Source organism: Stegodyphus dumicola, chromosome 7 (genome assembly GCF_044657685.1).
Source record: "Stegodyphus dumicola isolate Sdum_Otavi_A_Nest chromosome 7, ASM4465768v1".
Lineage (NCBI taxonomy): Eukaryota > Metazoa > Arthropoda > Arachnida > Araneae > Eresidae > Stegodyphus > Stegodyphus dumicola.
The window spans coordinates 202,171,335-202,182,601 of record NC_140774.1 but is presented as its reverse complement, the minus strand read 5'-3'; positions in this window follow the sequence as shown (position 1 = coordinate 202,182,601).

Here is an 11,267-nt window from a genome sequence, read left to right as displayed (position 1 = left end):
ATTTATTCACAGGATTTCCATACCCCCTCCCCAGTTTTTTTCACTTGAAAGCTGAGAGAAAAAATTTGATGCTATATTAAAGTCCTGAAGATTTTGATTTAACTTTTTAAAAGCATTTTTTTTTTTTTTTTTCATTTTTACTGAACATTCAGTCACCAAGCATGGCTAAACCGTGGATGTTAGGATTATTAAATGTGGCTTAAGTTGTAATAAGCAACATCTTTTATTTTTGAAATAATGTTATAAATTAAAATGTAACATAATAAATAACGCATTTTTAATGTTCAATCCCTTTAAAATTATGATAATTTTAAAATAAAAATAATTAGCAAAAGATATAAAATATGTCTTACTATTATGGCAATGAAATTTTTTAAATTCGTAGTCTGGGCTTTATTACTGCCTAGGCTTACATCCCAGATTATAGGTGACTCCCCCCAAACCATCATGTAACTTCTAGTAACCTTGCTTTTAAATCGCAGAAAGAAGCAAAATGAGCATAGGAAACCTAAAAAAGAAGACTATCTTCATCGGGCCGTGCTAGTGTACTCAAGCAAAAAATACATACGTATTTGCTAGCCTCTGCTTTAATAATGTTAGGTTAAATTTTATCGAACAACATGATACGGTTGTAGAATTCTCATACATTGAAATGTAAAAATGTGAACAATTGGATCTCTCCACAACCTAGCATATTACTGAGGTGAATTTGAATGAGTGAAAATCATTCGATTTTAAACAATTAAAATAATGCCTCATGCTATTTGTGAATAAGAAGTCTCACTACATTAGTAGTTTGGCCAGAAATGCAAAGACGTGTTTTATTTTTATGGAACACAGAATGATTTTCGATACTTCCTTTTAAATCTGAATGACAGCCTATTTTGATGTTTAATTATGCTGGCTTCATTTTTTTCATTCCTTTGAAATAGGTGTCTACCTTCTCTTTAGAAACTGATGATTATGAAAAATTAAAATACATAGGTCTAATTTTCAAAATCAACTGTCATAGGAAGAAATAGTTCATTGAAATAACAAAGTTTGAATCAGATGATACTTTTTATAATGTTATCTTATCTGTTCACTCTACATTTATAACAAGGCCCACCAGCGGCCGAGCGGTAAAGTCGCTGAACGCTGGTAGTTCGGTCCGAGGTTCGAATCCCACGAACGGGCTGGCTGCATGGGCGTTTTCGTGGTTTTCCCCATGTGTAACGTGTATACGAGCCAGTTTCCCTTAGAAAGTCCTCCACGAAAGGCATCCCTCCCCTTAGGCAGATAGCCCTCGTGTGCTTTGCCATAATTAAATACACCAACTACATTTATAACATCAAATGGTTACACTGCACTTCTCTTTAGGCATTAATTTTTAGCATTACCCATAAATTTTGATTTCTCAGCATTCTCTAAACTAAAATTATTCCTCTTATTAATAAAAGATTTGTCATTAATTTTATACTTTTTTTTTTTTTTTTTTTTTTTAACATCTCTATGCTTTACTCCGCTCTAAATGCAAAGTCTAACTGCTATTTTTAGAATTCGAAAAAGGACTCAATAAATCTTTCACTGAACTAAGGAATTTTAATACATTAATTCATGCATCATGTTTTTTATTTACTCAGCTCTAAGCAAATGCATTTCTGGACTCTATGCCCCATAATTAACACTTGAAGACATCATTTTAATATTTTCCAACGCCTAACTCTCTTTAGAAAAGCGTACCAGTTACAGGACCGTGAATTTGACAGGGCCAGACTGAGTTGCTGGGAAGATTTTGAAGCCTTCGATACTTTGGACTTTATGGGGTTCTACTGTAACTGGAAGCTTGTTTTTTGTTTTGTTTTGTTTTAATTCCTGCAGACCCTACTACACTGCTAGCGAGTTGAAACAATCACAAAGTCGGAAGAAGTTTAAAATAACTTTTAATCTTAGATTGAATAGAAAGGGCACAGCTTGTGCTACAACCAAGTGCCACTACTTTGTGGTCATTTAAATTAACATCACAGGAAGTTAAGTTTAAATGCAGATAACGTAGCCAGAGACTACTCATAAGTAGACTGTTTAATTTTTTTTTTTTTTTTTTTTTTTTCTCTTAAACCCCTTTTTACCCACTCTTTAGTGTTGTGTTGGGTGAAACAGTGTGTACAGTTTAAAGTGTAGCGATCTTGAGAACAACTTCAACGCTCGCAAATTTGAATGAGTTGGAATTCTTGAACCTAGTGCAACCGGGGATAGCGTTAAAGAAATGTGCTCGTAATAAACCGACTCAGATTCGGGTCCCGCTCATGCGATGCTGCGCTTGTCACTGGTGTTAAGGATGGCGATACGAGCAAGCAACTACCAAGGTTCACCGAAACACGTGATCGCTACAATATAAATTTATTTAAAAATGAATCGCGATAATTTTCACTGAAGCCTTTCTGAGGGAAATTATTTATACCTACTCCTAAAACTGATCAAAAAACTATTACTAAAATATGTATTTTGATTTTTTTCACGATATGGGTAGGTACTTAATAGATCATTTCCCAGGATTTTGTTAGAGAATATGGCTTTTATTTTATATAAGTACTCAAGTGGGTTATAAAGAACATCATTAATTAATTGGCAAATATTACAGAACTTGACACATTCAGTCATAAATCTTTGTAACTGAATAATAATCAGGTTTTCTTATTCTCTGCACTGTTTTCTTCCTTCCCAGATAGAGATCACAGTGCAGAGAGTTATGGAAAATAATCAGCTTCTCATACTTTCTGCACCGCTTTCCTTCCTAAAACATTTAACGGTGGTACATCATGTAGCTCGTGTAAACTATTTAAACTCGAGCGACAAAATGTTTCCCGTCATTAAATTTGTTATCTTTCTTTCGGCTACAGGCTTTCCAAAGTTTTAGCTAACTCTTTCATTGTATTCCTTCGCCTATGCATATTTACCGGCACGCGCATACTTTCACATTTCATAGCTACCTCAGAAAACTGTTTTTGCGTAACAGGGTTTCATGTGTTGCAACAACCTGGGGAATATTATCTAAATAAGTTTTGCATATTTTCCCCCATATAACAAATTCACCACCTGGACGTTTCTTAAAATAAATACAATTAACTCATAATAAGAATAAGAACATATAGTGAATTTGAGTTTCAGAAAGTAGCGCTTCCTTTTACTCTGTATCACGTGAAGAACATCAGTAGAACAAAAAGAAGAAAATAAAAGTCTGGGTGGCCGCCATTAGTCGATGAAAAAGGTGACTTTCTGTTCAAAGGTCCAAATCAGTGAACTGTAAAATCTAGTATAAGTAAAAAATGTTAAGGATGGAGAATGTCAGATGGATATTTGTGCTTTTGTCTGGGAAATGGAGAACATCTAAGAGAGTTGATGCAGTTGTTAGGATGAGTGAGAACTGAATAGACGAAATTTCTGACAAGTTTTTTTGAATATAATCTTGAATTGTATCTACTTTGAGGTCACGGTGGATATACGAATTTGGAATGAACCATGGCGCGTTGATAATCTCTCTGAGTGCTTGGCTTTGAGGAACTTGAATGTGTTGAAAGTGAGTTTTGGCAGCGTGGCCCCAGACAGGACTAGCATAGAGCAATGCTGGTCGAAGTATAGATTTATATAAGAGGAGAAGCGGACATATGACTTCTTCTGCCAAGAAGTGGGCGCATAGTTGCAAGCGTGATATTAATTTTTTCACAGTTTCCCTGAGATGTTTCTGAAAAGTCAATTTTTTATTAACTCATGTCATCTGGTATTTACCATTCATATCTGTTTACAATTTAGCCCTATATTTAACCACGGGATGCTGTCAAAGTGTAATTTTAAAGGCATCACACTTATAATTCTCACTTTCGCTTAGCAAATATTTTCCAATGCTTTATACCAGATCATTGCGTAACTTCGTAGCGCTAGGGTAACTTTTTGTCAGTGGCGTAGCTAGGGTGGGCCAAGGGGGGACATCTGTCCCCGGGCGTAGCATCCAAGGAGCGCCAAATTGATGCTACGAAATTTTTTAATGAAATATTTTCCATTTCTGGCACACAGAAAGGGGCGCAAATTCTTCAGTTGTCCCGGGCGCTAGAAACTAGCTACGCCCCTGCTTTTTGTACTTCTCTAACAGTGTGTAATAAAAAATAGGTTTCTAAATTTTCGATAAAAGACAAGCTTAGCTTCTGCCGTCGAAACTTCTGGATGGTTTCATTGATATTCTGAATTCCCAGTGTCCGCAATATACCCAAATTCTTCCACTTGATTTGCTTGTACTGCAGAAACCTTGGGAAGTGCAGGCGAAAAATTACATTGTCTCCTGGCCTGATTCGTGAGAGTGGCACCAGATATAGAGTATCGTTTGTGAAGAAACTTAATGACCTTCAAACTTTATTATATTAGAAAGCGAATTAAGGCTTGTTTCCATTAGTGCTGTATGAATGGGTTGTCTATGTGATTCTCCAACCAGTGAACGAACTGACTTTGATTGACGTCTGTGACGCGCCGACGGAATAGAACACATAGACCGCAATTTAAATTCCATTTCCTCACATTTTAAATATGCTTCATTTAAAGATGCCAATAGCACCTTGTAAGACTTCGCCGAATGTTGACCTAACAGGCGTTCTTTTAGTAAGATGTTCCACATTGATTAAATCTTAAATCAATGAAGTCAATATAAACAAATTCACTAGTTTTTATCTTTAAATTAGATTGCTAATCCACTTTTACCTTATAATAGCTTTTACACTAAACAACAATATCTATTCAATTACACAATTGTATTACAAGTCATGACATATACAGTCTACAAAGTCTAGAAACAGATACATTTTCAGTACAGTTGCTGTGGCAAATTTTCTTGTCGCACTAAGAAAATAGCAAAGTCGATTAATTCCTGTTACATTGTAATATTAATTCGTGATAACAAGATATTTATCCGCAGCAATGTAGTTTCAGAAAGAAACGTTTCATTGTCCTTCAGCTGTATGGAGCTAATGTCTCAAGTAGTACAGAATCGTTGCCTCACGTCGATTCGTGTTTATCTCATAGGTCCTCGACAGCGTCTGACAGGAAAGACTTTTCATTTCGTCTTCGGACAGCAACCGTCCCCAGCATTTTATGCCTTAAGTGGAAGTAAATATCTTCTAAAGAACAGCAAAAGGATGGAAGAGAAAATGAGATTATGATAATGAGTTGCTTCTGCGAAATTTGGTGCTAGGTGCGGTGCAAAGAGTAGTCCAAATTCACCGTTTTCACTAACTGCGGCTGCGCTGAGAAAGGATTATGCAAGACTTAGAAGAGAAGGGCTAACTCATAGAGCTTTTCCCCTTGAAGCAGAAAGTGAGAAGTGATGACGTAGTCATGATGACACTGAGCGCGCAAATGCAATTCACAGCTTGAAAATTAGCGATTTTGAACCAGCGTTTGAAATGAGCTGTGTGTGAAAGATAGCTATAATTTGGAAGAGACAATGTTACTGCTTTATGCAGTTTAGACTGAACCATTAAAAAATTTAATAATACTTACTCAATTTTAAAATAATAGATAAAACGTGCTACTCTTTTAACATAAAGTTCCTGGGTTTTTTTCAATTTTTATTTGCAGGTTTTTTATTTAATGAACGTTTATTTCTAATCATTTCTTTATCTGCATGCTAACCGAGAGAATTTTTATATTGCTTCTAAGATAACTATAATAGCAGCTATTTAAATTTACTCAAAAAACAATTTTACATTGACATCGTTTTAAACATATATGACATATATGGCAACACTGCTAACCTACGTTTGATTTTTTGCCTAATTGTAAATTTTACATTGTTATAATTCTCTTCCGATTCAATATAATAATTTTTTAAATAATTTTGTAATTTATACTTATATCTATATTACAATTAAATAAATGTATGTAAGATTGTTATCTTAATTTTGACAAAATAGCTTTACTCAGACTACCTAATATAGTTATTTAATTTTTCAAAAGTGTGAGTAAAGGAAGCAAGTCTTTTTATGCCAATTACTTTAATGTTTTATACTATTATATTTTATCTAGAATGCTAATTTAGCACAAAATCTAATCAATAATTAGTTACAAAGGATACAATAAGAATAACTTTAGTTTAGTTAAAGTACTTAACAAAATTAGTTTGTTAAATACTTGTTATTCTTGTTGGTACTATTCATAATACCGAAGATATTATCGATTAACTCATAGAAGTCAAATGCTTTTTGATTTCCTGTGGGGTGGAGTATACCTTTTGCGGTACTTTTTGAAAATAATGTTTTCTCTGGAGCGACTTTTTGTCTCTCGTTTCCCTTGACAATTAAATAATTCGGTTTTAGTTTGTGACATAATTTGATTTCTTCTCAGTCTCTATTTAAAACCCCTTTAATAATAACAAAATTTAAAACAGTTCCATCTTCATAAACAAATCCTTTATCTAAAACGTGGTTTCTCAATAATTTGAGGCAGAGAGCGAAATGAGACCTCTGATTAAAACAAACTGCACATTTTGAAAAGAACCGAGAACTTGGTCCAGTTTAGAGTCATAGCAGAGTTTTCAATCTATGTGCATTTCGTCGAAACTCAGAACGCATATTTTTTCTACAGAATACAAATATTCGCCTCTTTCCTTCTTTAGAGTAAGAACATCACTTTGAATTCTTGGACTACACTAAAATTTAGCGCACCATTTCTTTAATTTGCTAATACTAGGTAAAGATATTCCAGTTTTTTTCTTAATTTTTTTCTTTCCAAAAATCATAGCTTTAAGATGACAGATCTCTTATGACAATGCAACTTGAAATATCTTCATTAGTCCACCTGATGCTTTCCTTCTTTTTCAGTAATACATTGATCTGCGTCTTTGTAAAAATAGGCTTTCGACATTTTTTCAAATTCTTCGATTTGTGCTTCCCCCCCCCAAAAAAAAATTCGCTATTTCAGATTTTAATTTTTGATACCAATTTCTGTCTAGATGTCATCCACCTTCTTTGCCGCTGAACAAACATTCTAAAATTTTTCTTTTCTCTATTTTTCAATACTTTAATACAATTTTCTAAGGATATTATTTTGTTCTTCAAATTATCAATGCATGCTTGTTTATCCTTAAACTTAGGGCATTCAGGAATATCTACATTTTCATTTGTGAGTTTTATTTCAAAATCATTAAAATTTGATTTACTATTGTAATCATCAATTTCGATTTATTATTGTCATCATAATTTACTTTCGGCACAGCATTCCATTTCAACAGTTTCTTTTTGTGGCTATCTAAACAAGCGATTTTTCATATCATCTTCATAAACACTTGCATAGAAAATGGTTGCTGCAGATTTTTCCACTCTTCGCATTAATAGAATCTTGTCTTTGACATTTGTGTATCCATTCTTTCGTCAAAAGCAAAACCTCATTTGGATCCTTTGGTCCCATGAAATAAAATATCTTGTCCTTTCGTACTTCTGTAACTGCTACGACAAGTTACTACAACGCAAAAAGCCATATTACGTAAATGGTACTTTACAATATAGAATTTAAAATAAAAACTGGCAGATAAAGCAGATATATATATGATTAAAATTAATTTGGGATATGTAACCTCTAGAAAATCGTCTCGCAGCTTAATGAAACTACAGTTTTAAACGCGGGAAATCAGAACAGGTGGCATCACATCCGCTCCACCATGGATCGAATGATTGATTTTATTGCCTCTGAGATTACCAACTTAGAATGCATCAAAGAAGCTGATGGATCTCTCTCATCTAAGGACGCACGAGACCTTAAATTCCTTCGACGCCTCAAACTTTTCATTGACAGAGAACTGAACGCTGATCGTTCTTCTACTTCTCTTCCCAAACCAAACATCCCTGCTCCTAAGGTTAATGACAGTGATTCTTCAATAACTGGAATCAACAAAACTAATGTCAGACGAGCCAGCAGCCCTGCGCGCTCAAATGAAAAGCAGTCGAAAAAACATAAAGCACTGAATGAAGACAGCTCCGACACGGACTCAGGTCCTAAAGGAGATTTTACTAGAAGACTAAGAAAACCCTCTCGAAAGTCTACTCTGACGGATTCCTCTGTTTTGTCAGAAATTTCGACAGCTGAGCCGACCACGGAAATAACTTATGATAATATGGATACAGCCCCAGACGTGGATAATATGGATAAAGCCCACGCTAATGTGGCGCCATCTAGTGAGATCCCCGAAAAGCCGGCTGCGAGTACGTCTCAGACGGAAAGCATGGTGCGGCCTATCGGTGCTGCAGATGAGGTCACGTGCCCGGCTGGGCTAATAGGTGATGCTCATGATCATGAAACTGGTACCAATTCTGCCGAAAATAATGAGCAGGATGTGGATAAATTCATACATCCAAATAAAGTGAGCAATAAAGCTCCCCCGATTATTATACAGGATGGTAAATACTCCTGGTCAAAATATAAGGAAATGTTTAAAGATGCAGGAATTAAGCTAAAATCAGGTATAATGAAAGCTCAAGACCACTATGAGCTAAAAGTTGACAGTATAGAAACTCATAAGAGTTTAACTGCATTACTTAATGCCAAAGGAGTGAAATATCACTCATTTATTTTACCCGAAAACAAGAAGGTTAAAGTTGTTATACGCAGCTTACCGATCGACACGCCAACCTCAGAGATATCTGATGAACTGATAGATAGAGGTTTCCCAGTTGAACGAGTCTCGCAATTAGTAAGACGCAGAAATGGAGAAAAATTTAATCTGCCCCTGTTTCTAGTTATTTTGAAGAGGAATGAAAAAGCGAGAGGGATACATAATATAACTAAATTATGTTTGCTGAACGTTAAAGTAGAAGCTTACAAAGGAAGGAAAGGGCCCGTACAATGCTTTCGGTGTCAAGCATTTCATCATGCCCAGGCAGGATGTATGCATGACCCGAAATGCATGAAATGCGCTGGCGATCATTATTCAAAAGACTGCCCCAAGCCAAGAGAAGATAAACCTAAGTGTATAAATTGCCAATTAGATCATACAAGCAACTACAGGGGTTGCCCGAATTTTCCCAAAATAAATACTCAAAATCCGCCTTTGAAGAATTTCAGTGATAGAGTAATTATCAATAAATCTTATGCCGCCGCTGTTGGCGGGCAAACAATGAATACTCTAGATGAAGCTAGAAGTATTTTTGAAGGGCTTAAAAACCTTGTTGAGGCTATTAAGGCTTCCGGCATTCTACAAGTAAATTTAGCTCCTAGCGCCAATGCTAGTAGTTTCAACGCGGTCAATAATGAACCCAATCATGGATAGGAAAGATAATAATTTTAGGCCAATCAAGATGTTAGTGTGGAATGCTAACAACATAAGAGGAAAGAAAGATGAGTTGGAGGACTTTATGTATGAGAACGACATTGATATTTGCCTGATCTCCGAGACGCACATCACCCCAGGAGACAGAGTTAGCATCAAAAATTATAGAACCTACCGATGTGATAGGTTACATCACAGAGGAGGTGGAGCACTCATCTACGTTCATTGTAAATATTCATCTTGTTTAATTTCGACTGAAAGAGACAAGGGCTATGAAATTGTGATTGCCTCTATTAGCTTGCCTAAGATTGGAGATACCTTATTTGCGGCAATCTACAACCCCCCTACTAATAGGCTAACTGAGGAAATGTTACAAAATATTATTCCGGATTCTTCAATAATGATTGTTGGTGGCGACCTCAATAGTAAGCATAAAGATTGGGGCTGCCGTAGCACTAATCACAATGGTAAAGTACTGAGAGAGTATATCAGTAACCACCCAGTTGGTATATTTGCGCCTGACGTACCGACGTTCAGGCCCAGCAACATCAGGTACACTCCTGATATTCTAGATATCATCTTGACTAATACAGGAATTAATATGGTGCTGGAGGTTCGAGACGACTTAAGCTCTGATCATACTCCTGTGATTGCTACACTAGGGGTCACCAGTATTAATTATACGAATGTTAAGACCCATACCGACTGGAGAATGTACCACAATGTTGTGAAAGTGAGGCTCCCTAAATTAGGTGCTATGAAAAGCCCTTCTGATATTGACAAGGAGATTGATAAGTTTACTACATGTCTTAATGACTCTTACTATGAGGCCACCAAGGTTACTCAAAGGTCTTGTAAAATCGCTAAGATTCCAAGGTACGTCAAATCTCTCATAGCCGAAAGAAACAGGCTGCGAAGGAGGTATAATATCACCTGGGACCCAATTATTAAAACGGAGTTAAATAGGATCAGTAAGCATATTAAGCTTGAAATGCATAAATTAAAGTGTGAGGCTTGGAATGTTAAAATGGAGGAGTTAAACTTAGACAGTGATGCCTTCTGGCAGTTTACAAAAATGTTAAAGAGGACGCATCAGTGTGATAGGCCAATTATTGACAACGGCGTCACTGCTTATTCAGATACTGACAAATGTCAGATTTTTGCTTCACATCTTGAAAAGCAGTTTTCTCCCAATCAGACACCTCGTAATATTCACTTTGAGACCCAAGTCAGAATGAAAGTAGAAGAATGGCTAGGTGCTCCCACGGCTCTAAATGCCGATGGTTTAACTAATCCAAGAGAAGTTACGGATATTATCTCCAAATTGAACCCCAAGAAAGCCCCAGGTATTGATGGAGTTACAAATTTAATGATCAGGAACCTCCCGCGCGGTGGAATCACAAGACTTTCCAGCATTTTTAATATATGCATTACGTTATGCTACTTCCCGGACTGCTGGAAGTACGCAAAAGTTTTCCTACTACCGAAGCCTGCAAAAGACATCACTAAGGCGGAAAATCACAGGCCCATAAGCTTGCTCTCTAATATAGGCAAGATCTTTGAACGAATAATTTTAAGGAAATTCCAGCCTTATTTACAGGTACTTCCGGAAGATCAGTATGGATTTAGGAGCGAACTTTGCACATCTAAACAACTGATTAGGCTTGTGGAATTTATCGGCTCTGCTCTGCATCATAAGAGTTGTACTGCAGTGCTCATGCTGGACGTGGCCAAAGCATTTGACCGTGTCTGGCATGAGGGCTTAATATATAAATTGATAATGATGAATTTGCCTAGAGAACTGATCTTACTCACCAGATCTTATATTGCAAATCGTTACTTTACAGTTAGCTGCAAGCAAAGTCATTCTGGATACAAAACTATCGCTGCAGGCGTCCCCCAGGGGTCCTGTCTTGGCCCAGTACTCTATCTTTTCTATGCGGCTGATTTCCCGCGGGATAAACTCAACAGAAATACATTGCTG